This window comes from Odocoileus virginianus, chromosome 5 (genome assembly GCF_023699985.2).
Source record: "Odocoileus virginianus isolate 20LAN1187 ecotype Illinois chromosome 5, Ovbor_1.2, whole genome shotgun sequence".
NCBI lineage: Eukaryota > Metazoa > Chordata > Mammalia > Artiodactyla > Cervidae > Odocoileus > Odocoileus virginianus.
In genome coordinates, this window is record NC_069678.1 from 90,577,485 (window position 1) to 90,593,528 (window position 16,044).

Below are 16,044 nucleotides of genomic sequence, written 5' to 3' on the forward strand. Positions count from 1 at the left end.
CTATAGGAAGTACTTGGCATTTCTTCCCCAAAGGGGTTATTACCTAAAGGAATTCTGTCCTTTAGATTCAAATATGTCTTAAACAAAATTGGACACTCAGGTATAATAGATAATTCTGAGAATGTTTAAAAGAAAGTAACATGGTGCTGCGATCAAAAGTGAATGGAGTAGGGCCACTTCAGTTATTTAGTTTCTGAAGAACTTCTAAACCCTGGTTTTGGGAACCTGAACAAGTAGAAAAGGAATTGGATGCCCCTCTTGTGGACTGCTGCTTGTAGAGGGACACCTTCCTTCTTTCCCTGCTGCCTGGTAGGACAGTTTCAAGAATTTCACAATTAGAAAACTTGCAGAAGATCTTAATTTCCCCTCTTTTTATCCCTTGCTTTCACCAGAATATGAGGAGGAAAAGTAATCTATTGTTTGTCCCTGGCTTCTCCCTTGGGTTTCTTGATGTCATAGGAACCTGTCTTCCCAGATAGAAATGGTCTACCATATATAGGCTCTTATTTGCCACTGCTGGGACGTGAAGCATACTTAATTGATTCAGGGCTCATAAGAGGGCAGATTTTTACATTATACAAAGAAGGATTCTCGGTCAGCCACTGGCTTCCCTGATGGCCAGTAGGTAAAGAATCCATCTGCAACGCAGGAGACATAGGAGAGATGGGTTCAGTCTCTGGGTGGAAAAGACCCCCTGGAGGAGGAAATGGCAGCCCACTCCAGTATTCTTGCCTGGGAAATCTCATGGATGGAGGAGCCTGGCAGGCTACTGTCCAAGGGGTCCCAGAGTGGGACACGACTGAGCACATATGCACACATGTCAGTCACTGAATGACCTTAGGGCAGTTACCTTACCTTCATGGGCCTCAGTGTTCAAATGTAAGGTGATTAGATTAGTTCAGGTAGGGTCTCACTGGCAGCACCAATTACCTGGTAATGACCACTGGGGGTGTTGTGCAGAAAACATCTGTTGGGTCACATTTAGTTACAGTAATTAATGAGTGATGTCTGCCACAGATCAGATAGGGGTGGAGGGAGCTACATTGCCCATTACATATGCCATCCCTAAGCTAAATGCTCTACTAATTACCCCCTATTCTGGATTTTTTTGATTCTTTAAATTTAGGTGACTACTGTTGAGATAGCATTTTAATCTCACTGTTTTGAGTATTTGCCATTATGCCAATGGGAATGGAGAGAAAGAGTTGATCCTCTTAACACTGCCCTTTAAGTAATGAAGATCCAGAAATCTGGTCCACAGCTTTTTCTTGAACCAAAGCTTTTTAATTAGCTGCAAAAAAACCCTGAAGATGGATTCTTTCATTAAAGGATAACTCTTATTTTTCTTGTCCTAATATGGAGAAAATAATGCTTATCTCCTTTTCATGTATAAGACCTTTGTGCAGAAAATTTTGTCTTAAAGAATGATCTTCAAATATTATTTTTTAAATTAAATTTAAAAACAATTTAAAGATTCTCATTCTGAAATGAGGACAATAGAAAAACTTAAAATTAAGCAAATAATAAAATAAGTTTCTGTTTCTTTGTGAGAAAATAAAAAATAATAGTAAGAAGGATCATGGAAGCTTTTCAGTTTCAAGGGCCTGTGTGCCTGAGGAGAGTGATTCAGAGGACTTAACACATAAATACAAATAAAATTAGCAACTATCTGCCAAAAATGATAGGAGAAATGGTGAATATTCAGTTTAAATGACAGTTAATACATATGTTCTGCATAATTAATTTTCAAAAATTTACAATATGAGAGTATAATTCACATAAAAACTATTCAGATTAGAATTTAATCTTGCTTTGGTGGTTTGAAGACAGTCCAAGATTTTGTAATGCCGCTGTGTTATTAAGTCAAGCATCTTAACTTTCTAACAGACGGGGCATTGGGCTGAATCTTTCCTGACTTACATCTTGATGTACACTGAAGCAATAGGGACATTTTGTTTGTCATTTTTCAAAAAAATAGCTTGTAGTAAATTGCGGGGAAGTTGTTATTGATGTGAAATTGTTTGGATTCCTTATGACAAGTGTACTGTACGTTTGATTAACAGAATGTCCACATTTTCAATTCTGTTTTTTCAGGGAGTGTCCATCCAACCAATCCATCCTAAAGCAGATCAATCCTGGGTGTTCATTGGAAGGACTGATGTTGAAGCTGAAACTCCAATACTTTGGCCACCTGATGTGAAGAGCTGACTCATTTAAAAAGACCCTGATGCTGGGAAAGATTGAAGGCAGGAGGAGAAGGGGACGACAGAGGATGAGATGGTTGGATGGCATCACCGACTCAATGGATATGGGTTTGGGTAGACTCCAGGAGTGGTGATGGGTGGGGATGCCTGGCATGCTGCAGTTCATGGAGTTGCAAAGAGTCGGACACGACTGAGCGACTGACCTGAACTGAACTGAACTGAACACCCAAACAATGAGTGCACGTTACATTGTCCTCATGTGAAGATATTTTCCCTATTTCCCTTCACTGAAAAGTGACCCACTAAGGTATGAATATTCTCTAGGTATGTGAGAGAGGCTCAGAGACTGGAGCCGAGTCAGCTTTACAGGCCTGGAAGATGGGAACTTTCCCTGGTAAATTTCATCCATCACATAACTCACTGGCTGCTTCTATTGACATCTTCAGTCCAGACCTTACTCTGAGCTCTAGAACCTCATATCCACTATATGATGATTTAACATAATTTACTTATTTATAAGCCTAGCATGTGTCAGAAATTAAGGATACCAAGATAAATAAGATAAGAATTGATATGGACTTGTAATTAAACAATTAAAACGGGTGATACGAGAGAAACGAGCCCGATATGGTAGGGAGCACAGAGGAAGTGTACCAAAGCTTTTCAGACTCCAGTTAATGTGTGTTTCAACTTGAACCCATTAACTTTGTCCCCACCCAAACTGATACTTCAAGAAACTAAAAACAGATGAAATGCAAACTATGGGGACTGACATGACTTGTGAGAACCTAAGTCCCTTCAAGTAACCCTATACTATTATAGGGAGAATTGTGGGTCAAGAGGATTGTTATTTTTTAAAGATGGGAATCATTAAAGCATATTACAAATAGTAAAGCATCACCAAATATATTGAAAGATCATATGGACAACACGGTATGAAAGACCTCTGCCTTCAAGATGCCACAAACTTTGGAGACAAGGCTGAAAGATTAGGTGAAGGCCAGGAAGCCGATGACGAGGTGGGTGAAAAAGAAGAAATCACGCATCATGGGGCCAAACCATCTTCAGAAACCAGTGCTCCTTCCAACAATTAATCCTTGGGAAATGCATTCTGTAGCATTGTCATGCGTGCAGGCCAAGTCCCTTCACCCGTGTCTGATTCTTTGTGACCCTATGGACTGTAGCCCACCAAGTTCCTCTGTCCATGGGGTTCTGCAGGCAAAAATACTGGAATGGGATGCCATGCTGTCCTCCCGGGGATCTTCCCAACCTAGGGATTGAATCTGTGGCTCCTGCATTGCAGGAGGATGCTTTAGCACTGAGCCACAGGGGAAGCCCTGTAGAGTTGTTATAGTTACTGGTTTATTTCTGTAAAAGATGGTGAATATCATTGCACTGCTTCCTCTATAAACCTTGTTCTCCAGGTCCTAGCACGAGAGTAAAATTCATGACTAATAAGGATATATTAAAGATGAGTATATTTATTGCTGATGAGTTAGGTATTTTGAAATTTCAGGAAAAAAAGATAAAGGACAGAGCCTGGCAAGTCACAATAATTGTCATAAGACAGCTGAATAACATAAAATATTCTTATTTTCTACTATAACTGTAATGGTAATAATAACAACAGCAGTGCTCTCAATAATATGGAAATTATTTTTCAAAAGGAAAGTTTCAAAGAGTTAAATTTAAAAATCACCCCCTGAAAAGAATATGTATTTGCTCAAATATGCATTAAAAAATCTGGAAGGATACACAGGAAATGAATAGTAGTTACCTATTTGGGACCAGATGAGGGAAGATGGAGGAGGAATAATCTTAATCATATACTATTAAAATGTTGTTAATTATGTAAATGTAAAAATAAGTAATTATTATTATTACCCCTTAGAAAATAGCTATCACCTCCTTCTCTGGCAACCACCATTCTACTTTCTGTTTCTATAAATTGGACTACTTTAGATACCACATATATATAGAAGCATAAGTATTTATCTTTCTCTGTCCAATTTCACTGAACATAGTCTTTGAGGTTCATTCGTATTATAGCATATGTCAAAATTCCCTTTCTTTTTAGAGGCTGAATGATATTCCATTGTATCTATATACCGCCTTTTGTTTATCCATTCATTTGTTAATGCACACATGAATTGCTTTCACTTTTCAACTATTGTGAATGATGTCTCCATGCATATGGATGCACATGTATCTCTTTGAGACCCTACTTTCAACTCTTTTGGATATTTGGAATTCAATTTTTTAAAACAACTTTACTAGATACGATTTACGAACCATATAATTTACCCACTTAAAGTATACAATTCAGTGTGTTTGTGTGCTCAGTCCTCAGTCATATCCCATTCTTTGTGACCCCATTGACTGTAGCCCATCAGACTCCTCTGTCCTTCAGATTATCCCAGCAAGAATACTGGAGCTGGTTGCCGTTTCCTACTTCCGGGGATCGTCCCAACCCAGGGACTGAACCTGCGTCTCTTGCCTCTCCTGCATTGGCAGGTAGATTTATTTTACCACTTCACCACCTGGGAAGCCACCATACAATTCAATAATTTTTACTATATTCACAGATACATACAACCAACACCACCATCACTTCTAGAACATTTGCATCACCTCCAAAATACACTTTCACTATGACCCTCCAATCTCTCCCACAACCCAACTGGCCATAAGCAACTACTAACCTTTCAGTCTCTACCGAGTTCTCTATTCTGGAAATTTCATATGAATGGAATCATATAATATGTGGCATTTGTGAACGGTTTCTTTAATTTAGCCTACTATTTTTGCAGTTCATCCATGTTGTAACATGTATCAGTACTTCATTCCTTTAAATAACTGGATAACATTCTGTTGTATGGACATACCATAAAATTTACAAATATTTCAGTGCTGTCAATTAGTCAAATAGTTTTGAACTTTCCACATATGCTAACAAAAATTGGAAGGACTGATGCTGAAGCTGAAACTCCAATACTTTGGCCACCTGATGTAAAGACCTGACTCATTGAGAAATGACCCTGATGCTGGGAAAGATCACGGGCAGGAGAAGAAGGGGACCACAGGTAATGAGATGGTTCGATGGCATCACCAACTCGACGGACATGAGTTTGAGCAAGCTCTGGGAGTTGGTGATGACAGGCAAGTCCGGCATCCTGCAGTTCATGGGGTCTCAAAGAGTCGGACACAAATGAGCGACTGAACTGAACTAAGAAAAATCACCTAGAAAGCCCACCATTTGTAATGTCTCCAAAAGTTTTGAATAAATATCACCTAATTGCAAAGTGAAGGATAAGCAACAGCAATAAGAGAAGACATTCAGGCAAACTTTGGGAGGAAAAGAACACTGAATATACAGACAGGCACAGAGCTGAAAAGTCAACACAGTTACCTCCCTTTGAAGCTTCAGGGGGACAACAGGAGTAGCCTGGAGGCACAGCAGGCTCCCACTCCTGGGAGACAAAGGAGGAAATCACAGGGAAAAGACCATTCATTTCCTCCTAAGCACCGATTGCCTGTCCTCTTCAGTTTCAGTTGTTCTAATCTTGGATATCTGCATATGAGACCAAAACTAAAGTGGGTACTTCCTCGTTGGTATTGTTCTTCAGTTCCTCAGGCTGGTCCGACTCTTTACTACCCTGGACTGCAGCCCTCCAGGCTACCCTGTCCTTCACCATCTCCCAGAGCTTGCTCAAACTCATGTCCATTGTCTTGGTGACTCCATCCAACCATCTCATCCAGTTCCATCCCCTTCTCCTCCTGTCTTCAATCTTTCCTAGCATCAGGGTCTTTCCTAGTGACGCAGCTCTTCAAATCAGGTGGCCAAAGTATTGAAGCTTCAGCTTCAGCATTATTTCTTGAATGAATACTCAGGACTGATTTCCTTTAGGATTGACTGGTTTCATGTCCTTGCAGTTCAAGGAATTCTCAAGACTCTTCTCTAACACTGCAGTTCAAAAGCATCACTTCTTCGATGGTCCAAATCTCACATCCATACGTAACTACCGACAGAAACATAGCTTTGACTGTATGAAACTTAATCTGCAAAATAATGTCCCTGCTTTTTAATATGCTGTCAAGATTTGTCATAGCTTTTCTTCCAAGGAGGAAGCATCTTTTAATTTCATGGCTGCAGTCACTATCTGCAGTGATTTTGGAGCCCAAGAAAATAGTCTGTCACTGTTTCCATTGTTTCTGCATCTATTTGTCATGAAGTGATGGGACCAGATGCCACGATATTAGTTTTTTGAATTTTGAGTTTTAAGCCAGCATTTTTGACTCTCCTCTTTCACCTTCATGAAGAAACTCTTTAATTCCTCTTCACTTTCTGCCATAAGGGTGGTGTTATCTGCATATCTGAAGTTATTGATATTTCTCCTAGCAACTTGATTCCAGCTTGTGCTTCATCCAACCTATCATTTCACACGATGTACCCTGCATATAAGTTAAATAAAGAGGGTGATGATAGATAGCCTTGACACACTCCTTTGCCAATTTGGAACCAATCCGTTCTTCCATGTCTGGTTCTAACTGGTGTTTCTTGACCTGCATACAGGTTTCTCAGGAGGCAGGTAAAGGGGTTTGGTATTCCCACCTCTTGAAGAATTTTCCACAGTTTGTTGTGATCCACGCATTCAAAGGGTTTGGCATAATCAATGAAACAGAAGTACATGTTTTCCTGAATTCTCTTGCTTTTTCTATGATCCAGCGGATGTTGGCAATTTGATCTCTGGTTCTTCTGCCTTTTCTAAAGCCAGCTGGAGCATTTGGAAGTTCTCAGTTCATACACTGTTGAAGCCTCACTTGGAAAATTTTGAACCTTACTTTGCTAGCATGTGAAATGAGTGCAATTGTGTGGTAGCTTGAGCATTCTTTGGCACTGCCTTTATTTAGGATTGGAATGAACTGACCTTTTCCAGTCTTGTGGCCACTGTTGAGTTTTCCAAATTTGCTTGCATACTGAGTGCAGCACTTTCACAGCATCATCTTCTAGGATTTGAAATAGCTCAGCTAGAATTCCATCACCTCCACTAGCTTTGTTCATAGCGATGCTTCATAAGGCCCACTTGACTTTGCATTCCAAGATGTCTGGCTCTAGGTGAGTGATCACACCATCGTGATTGTCTGGGTTATGAAGATCATTTTTGTATAGTTCTTCTGTGTATTCTTGCCACCTCTTCTTAACCTCTTCTGCTTCTCTTAGGTCCGTACCATTTCTGTCCTTTATTGTGCCCATCTTTGCATGAAATATTCCCTTGGTATCTCTAATTTTCTTGAAGAGATCTCTAGTCTTTCCCATTCTATCGTGTTCCTCTATTTCTTTGCATTGATCACTGAGGAAGGTTTTCTTATCTTTCCTTGCTATTCTTTGAAACACTGCATTGGGTATATCTTTCCTTTCTCCTTTGCCATTTGCTTCTCTTCTTTTCACAGCTATTTGTAAGGCCTCCTCAGACAACCATTTTGCCTTTTTGCATTTCTTTTTCTTAGGGATGGTCTTGATCCCTGCCTCCTGTACAATGTCATGAACCTCCATCCATAGTTCTTCAGGCAGTCAGGCACACTGATCTAATCCCTTGAATCTCTTTCTCACATCCACTGTATATCTCACATCCACTGTACATCTCACATCCACTGTATAATCGGAAGGGTGCAGCCGCAGTATGAATAGGCAAAAAGATACAACACTGAAAGATGAAATCCCCAGGTTGGTAGGTGCCCAACATGCTACTGGAGATCAGTGGAGAAATAACTCCAGAAAGAATGAAGAGATGGAGCCAAAGCAAAAACAATACCCAGTTGTGGATGTGACTGGTGATGGAAGTGAAGTCCAATGCTGTAAAGAGCAATATTGCACAGGAACTTGGAGCATTAGATCCATGAATCAAGGCAAATTGGAAGTGATCAACAGGAGGTGGCAAGAGTGAACATCGACATTTTAGGAATCAGCAAACTAAAATGGACTGGAATGGGTGAATTTAACTCAGATGACCATTGTATCTATTATGGTGTGCAAGAATCCCTTAGAAGAAATGGAGTAGCCATCATTATCAACAAAAAGAGTCTGAAATGCAGTACTTGGGTGCAATCTCAAAAACGACAGAATGATCTCTGTTCATTTCCAAGGAAACCATTCAATACCACAGTAATCCAAATTGATTCCCTGACCAGTAACCCTGAAGAAGCTGAAGTTGAACAGTTCTATGAAGACCTACAAGGCCTTCTAGAACTAACACCCCCCCAAAAGATATCCTTTTCATTATAGGGGACTGGAATGCAAAAGTAGGAAGTCAAGAAATAACAAGCAAATTTGGCCTTGGAGTACAGAATGAAGCAGGGCAAAGGCTAATAGAGTTTTGTCAAGAGAACACACTGGTCATAGCAAACACCCTCTTCCAACAACACAAGAGAAAATTCTACACATGGACATCACCAAATGGTCAATACCGAAATCAGATTGATTATATTCTTTGCAGTCAAAGATGGAGAAGCTCTATACAGTCAGCAAAAACAATACCAGGATCTGACTGTGGCTCAGATCATGAACACCATCTTGCAAATTCAGACTTAAATTGAAGAAAGTAGGAAAACAGTAGACCATACCAGTATGACCTAAATGAAATCCCTTACAATTATAGAGTGGAAATGAGATCCCTGCTCAGTAAATCTTTAGTCCAATTTTCTACTGATGGGTGGGGCTGTGTTCCCTCCCTGTAGATTGGCCTGAGGTCAAACTGTTGTAGGGGTAATGGCATTAATGGTGACCTCCATTAAAAGGACTTATACCAGCATGCTGCAGGACTGTTTTATTCAGTGACCCTAATCCTACAGCAAGCCACTGTTAACCCACGCCTCCACCGGAGACTCCTGGACACTCACAGGCAAGTCTGGTTCAATCTCTTGTGGGGTCACTGCTCCTTTCCTCAATATGCCAACAATGTTGGAAAACTCAGCAGTGGCCACAGGACTGGAGAAGGTCAGTTTTCATTCCAATCCCAACAGCAATGTCAAAAAATGTTCAAACTACCACACAATTGCACTCATCTCACACACTAGCAAGGAATGCTCAAAATTCTCCAAGTTACACTTCAACAGTACATGAACCAAGAACTTCCAGATGCTCAAGCTGGATTTTGAAAAGGCAGAGGAACCAGACATTAAATTGCCAACATCCGTTGGATCATCGAAAAAGCAAGAGAATTCCAGAAAAGCATCTACTTCTGTTTCATTGACTATGCTAAAACCTTTGACTGTTTGGATCAGAACAAACTGGAAATTTCTTAGGGAGATGTGAATACCAGACCACCTGACCTGCCCCCTGAGAAATCTGTAATCTGTATGCAGGTCAAGAAGCAACAGTTAGAACCAGACTTGGAACAAGGGACTGGTTCCAAATTGGGAAAGGAGTACGTCAAGGCTGTGTATTGTCACCCTGCTTATTTAACTTATACGCAGAGTATGTCATGCAAAATGCTGGGCTGGATGAAGCACAAGCTGGAATCAAGATTGCTGGATTAAGTATCAGTAACTTCAGATATATAGAACTACTAAATGAATTTAGCAAATTTATAAAGCAGGATATAAAATTACACAAAATCATTTACATTTCTATACTCTAACAATGAATAATCTGAAAGAAAATTACAAAAACAATTCCATTTATAATAGCAGTAAAAAGAATGCAATATCTAGAAATGCTGGACTGGATGAAGCACAAGCTGGAATCAAGATTGCTGGGAGAAATATCAATCACCTCAGATACGCTGATGACACCAGCTTTATAGCAGAAAGTGAAGAACTAAAGACCCTCTTGATGAAAGTGAAAGAGTAGAGTGAAAAACTTGACTTAAAACTCAGCATTCAGAAAGCTAAGACCATGGCACCTGGTCCCATCACTTCATGGCAAATAGATGGGGAAACAGTGGAAACAGTGGCAGACTTTATCTTTTGGGGCTCCAAAATCATGCAGATGGTGACTGCATCCATGAAATTAAAAGACGCTTGCTCCTTGGAAGTAAAGCCATGACCAACCTGGACAGCATATTAAAAAGCAGAGACATTACTTTGCCGACAAAGGTCCATCTAGTCAAAGCTATGGTTTTTCCAGTAGTCATGTATGGATGTGAGAGTTGGGCCATAAAGAAAGCTGAGCACTGAAGAATTGATGCTTTTGAACTGTGGTGTTGGAGAAAACTCTGAGAGTCCCTTGGATTACAGGGAGATCCAACTAGTCCACCCTAAAGGAAATCAGTCCTGAACATTCATTGGAAAGACTGATGCTAAAGCTGAAACTCCAATAATTTGGCTGCCTGATGTGAAGAAGTGATTCATTTGAAAAGACCCTGATGCTAGGAAAGATTGAAGGCGGGAAGGGAAGGGGACGATAGAGGATGAGGTGGTTGGATGGCATCACCAACTTGATGGACATGAGTTTGGGCAAGCTCTAGGAGTTGGTGATGGACAGGGAAGCCTGGCATGCTGCAGTCCATGGGGTTGCAAAGAGTTGTACATGACTGAGTGACTGAACTGACTGACTGATCTAGAAGTTAATTTAACCACAGTGTTGAAAGACTTATGCAATGAAAACTATAAAACATTCCTGAAAGAAATTAAAGAAACATAGATAAATGGAAACACATGCAATGGTCATGGATTAAAAGACTTACTATTGTCAAAATTTCACACTATGCAAAGAAATCTACAGATTCAATGCAATTACTATCAAAATTCTAATGACCTTTTATGCAGAACTAAAATAACCCATTCTAAAATTCATGTAAAGTCTCAGGGGACTTGGAATAGCCAAAACAGTCATAAGAGAGAAGAACAAAGGTGAAGGACTCATAGTTCTTGATTTTAAAATTTATTTAAAAATAATGTGATACTGACATAAAGATCATTGGCATAGAATAGAAAGCTCAGAAAAAGCCCTTCTATATATGGTCAAATGATCTTTTTTCAATTAATTAATTAATTTTTGGCTACACTAGGTCTTTGTTACTGCATGCCAGCTTTCTCTAGTTGTGGCCATCAGGGGCTAGTCTCTTGTGGTGGTGTACAGGCTTCTCATTTCAGTTGTTGTGACACACAGCCTTAGTTATCCCGAGGCATGAGGTATCCTCCGAGAACAGGGATTGAACCCGTGTCCTCTGCATTGTCAAACAGATCCTTAACCACTTGATCACCAAGGAACTCCTGGTGAAATAATTTAGATAAGAGTGGGCAAGGACACTCAATAGAAAAAGGATAGTCTTTTCAAGAAATAGTATAGGAAAACGCAATATCCACATTCAAGGGAAAGAAAGTTTGGACCCCTACCTTACACTGTATTAAAGAATAACTCAAAATGGATCAAAGGGTTGAACATAAGAGCTAAAATTATAAAACTCTTAAAAGAGAACTTAAGGGAAAAACTTCATGACATTGGATTTGGCAACCACTGTTTGGACATGACACCAAAAGCACAGGCAACAAAAGAAAAAAATGTTTTTCTTTTGTTTGACGTTAGACTTCATCAAAATTCAAAACTTGTATGCATCAAAGGACATTGTCAACAGAATGAAAAGGCAACCCACAGCATAGGATAAAATATTTGCAAATCATGTATCTGATAAGGGATTAATATCCAGAATATATAAAGAACTCCTAGAGTTCAACACAACAACAAAAATAAAATAATTTTTAAAAATTAGTAAAGGAGGGAGTTCCCTGGTGGCCTAGTAGTTAGCATTCCAGGCTGTTATTGCCATGGCCCATGTTCAATCCTTGGTCAGGGAAGTGAAACCCAGCAAGTCATGTGGCAGGGCCCCCAAAAAAAGTTAGTACAAGATTTTATTTCTCCAAAGAAGAACTATAAATGTCCAATAAGCATGAGAAAAGGTGCTCAACATCACTAGTAATTGGAAATCCAAATCAAAAGCACAATAAGATACCACTGCACCCACATTAGGATGACTGTTATTAAAAAAAAACACAGAAAATAATGAGTGTTGATGAGGCTGCAAATGAATTGGAACCCATGTACATTGCTGATAGAAATGTAAATGGTTCAATCCCTGTGGAAAAGGGCATTGCAATACCTCAAAAAATTAAACATAGAGTTATTATATATTGCAACATATCTACTTCTAGATATATACTCCAAAGAAATAAAGGAGGGATTTGAACAGGTATTTATATACCCACATTAATAGCAGCATTATTCATAGTAACCAAAAGACGGAAGCAATCCAAGTGTCTATCAACAGATGAATGGGTAAATAAAATATGGTATATCCATATAACAGAATGTTATTCCACCTTTAAAAGGATAGAAATTTTGACATGAGTACATAGCTGAACCTTGAAGAATTATGCTATGTGAAAAAAGCCAATCACAAAAGGACAAATATTGTACCATTCCACTTACATAAAGTATCTAGAGTAGCCCAGTTCATAGAATGTAGAAAGGTGACTGCCAGGGGTTGGAAGAAGAGGACGATGGAGATTTATTGTTTAACAGGTACAGTTTCAGCTAGGGATGATGAGAAAGTTCTGGAGATGGATGATGGTAATGGTTGCACAGTGATATAAATGTACTAAATGCTATAGAATTGTACACTAAATGGTAAATTTATGTTATGTATACTTGATCACAATTAAAAATAGTGAACAACTTTCCTATTTTATAGATAAACAAATAAAGTTTATCCAGACTAACTGACTTTAGAGACTTCCCTAGTGATCCAGTGACTAAGATTCTAAGTTCCCAATGCAGTGGGGGCTGGGTTCGATCCCTGGTCAGGGAACTCAGTTCAGTTCAGTCATTCAGTCATGTCCGACCCTTTGCGACCCCATGGACTGCCGAATGCCAGGCCTCTGTGTCCATCACCAACTCCATCACGAGAGTTTATTCAAACTCATGTCCATTGAGTCGGTGATACGATCCAACTATCTCATCCTCTGTTGTGCCCTTCTCCTTCCATCTTCAATTTTTCCCAGCATTAGGGTCTTTTCAAATGAGTCAGTTTTTCACCTCAGGTGGCCAAAGTATTGGAGTTTTAGCTTCAGCATCAGTCCTTCCAATGAATATTCAGGGCTGATTTTCTTTAGGATTGACTGGTTTGATCTCTTTGCCGTCCAAGGGACTCTCAAGAGTCTTCTCCAACACCACAGTTCAAAAGCATCAATTCTTCAGTGCTCAGCTTTCTTTATAGTCCAACTCTCATAGCCATACATGACTGCTGAAAAAAATCATAGCTTTGACTAGACGGACGTTTGTTGGCAAAGTCTCCTTTTTAATATGCTGTCTAGGTAGATCCCACATACCACAATTAAGAGTTAGCATGTGTAAATTAAGACCTGCTGCAGCCAAATAAAATAAATGAATAAATATTTTTTAAAAAGATTATGTGACTTTACATAGCTAGGAATTGGAAATGGTATCCAATACAAGGCTTTTTAACACCAAAGCTTATGTTCGTACTACTACATCAGTTTGTTTAAGGTAAATTTTTGATAACAGTGAAGTGCATAGATCTAAAGTGTACAATTAAAAACATAAAATATCAAGTTTAGTGAATTCTGATAAATTAACATATACTTGTAACCAGCACTCCAGTCAAGATGAAGCCCATTATGCCCTCTTCCACTCAACCTCCATATCCTTTAACCATTATCCTGATTTCTATCACCATAAGTTAGCTTTAGCTGTCCTCTAGCTTCAAATAAATGGATCTATTCAGATGTACTTTTTTAGGTCTGACCTCTTTGGCTCAACACAATAGTTTTTATTTTCATCTGTGTTGTTACTTGTGTCAGTTGTTCATTCTTTTATTCCTGAGTAATACTTCATTTTGTGAATATGCCACAGTTTGTCTAGTCTTCCTCTTATTGATGGACATTTGGATTGTTTCCTGTTGTTGGCTCTCATGACTAAAATGACTATAAATATTTTTTCACAACTCTATATGGCTACATTTTAATTTATTTTCTAATGTAACTTGCTTAGGTTAATGGGATGAATTCCAGTTGAGCTATTTCAAATCCTAAAACAAGATGCTGTGAAAGTGCTGCACTCAATATGCCAGCAAATTTGGAAAACTCAGCAGCGGCCACAGGACTGGAAAAGGTAAGTTTTCATCCAATCCCAAAGAAAGGCAATGCCAAAGAATGTTCAAACTACCACACAATTGCATTCATCTTCATCTCACACCCTAGTAAAGTAATGCTCAAAATTCTCCAAGTCAGGCTTCAACAGTACATGAACCACTAACTTCCAGATGTTCAAGCTGGATTTAGAAAAGGCAGAGGAACCAGAGATCAAATAGCCAACATCCATTGGATCATCAAAAAAGCAAGAGACTTCCAGAAAAACAACTACTTCTGCTTTATTCACTATGCCAAAGACTTTGATTGTGTGGATCACAACAAACTGTGGAAAATTCTTCAAGAGATGGGAGTGCCAGACCACCTGACCTGCCTCCTGAGAAATCTGCATGCAGGTCAAGAAGCAACAGTTAGAACTAGACGTGGAACAACAGACTGGTTCCAAATTGGGAAATGAGTCTGTCAAGGCTGTGTATTGTCAGCCTGCTTAGTTTGCTTATATGAAAAGTACATCATGAGAAATGCTGGACTGAATGAAGCACAAGATTTTTGCGAGAAATATCAATAACCTCAGATATGCAGATGACACCACCCTTATGGGAGAAAGTGAGGAAGAACTAAAGAGCCTCCTGATGAAAGTGAAAGAGTGAAAAAGTTGGCTTAAAGCTCAACATTCAGAAAACTAAGATCATGGCATCTGGTCCCATCACTTCATGGCAAAAAGGTGGGGAAACAGTGGAAGCAGTGACAGACTTTATTTATTTGGGCTCCAAAATCACTGCAGATGGTAACCGAAGCCATGAAATTAAAAGACGCTTGCTCCTTGGAAGAAAAGTTATGACCAACCTAGACAGCTTATTAAAAAGTAGAGACATTACTTTGCCAACAAATGTCCATCTAGTCAAAGCTATGGTTTTTCCAAGTAGTTCTGTATGGATGCAAGGGTTGAACTATAAAGAAAGCTGAGTGCCGAAGAATTGATGCTTTTGAGCTGTGGTGTTGGAAAAGACTCTTGAGAGTCCCTTAGACTTCAAGGAGATCAAACCAGTCGATCCTAAAGGAGATCAGTCCTAAAAAAAAAATTAAAAAAAAAAAAAGGAGATCAGTCCTGAATGTTCTTTGGAAGGACTGATGCTGAAGCTGAAACTCCAATACTTTGGCCACCTGATGCAAAGAACTGACTCATTTGAAAAGGCCTTGATGTTGGGAAAGATTGAAGGCCTTGATGTTGGGAAAGATTGAAGGCAGAAGGAGAAGGGTATGACAGAGGATGAGTGGTAGGATGGCATCACCGACTGAATCGACTTGAGTTTGAGTAAACTCTGGGAGTTGGTGAAGGACAGGGAAGCCTGGAGTGCTGCAGTCCATGGGGTCGCAAAGAGTCGGACATGACTGAGCAACTGAACTGGACTGAACTGAGCCAATTTGATGCAAACGATTTGAAATTCACTTTTGTAAATTTTAATTCCTCTCTCTAACCTTGTTATTACCATGAGGACAAACACAGTCTAGCCTGCTAGAAAATGAGCCACCATGTGGAGTGAAGCCAGGTCATCCCACCTGAGGTCTTTCTAGACTAGCCAGTTCAGTTCAGTTCAGTCCAGTTTAGTCACTCAGTCGTGTCCAGCTCCTTGTGACCCCATGAACCGCAGCACACCAGGCCTCCCTGTCCATCACCAACTCCCAGAGTCCACCCAAACTCACATCCATCGAGTTGATGATGCCATCCAACCAT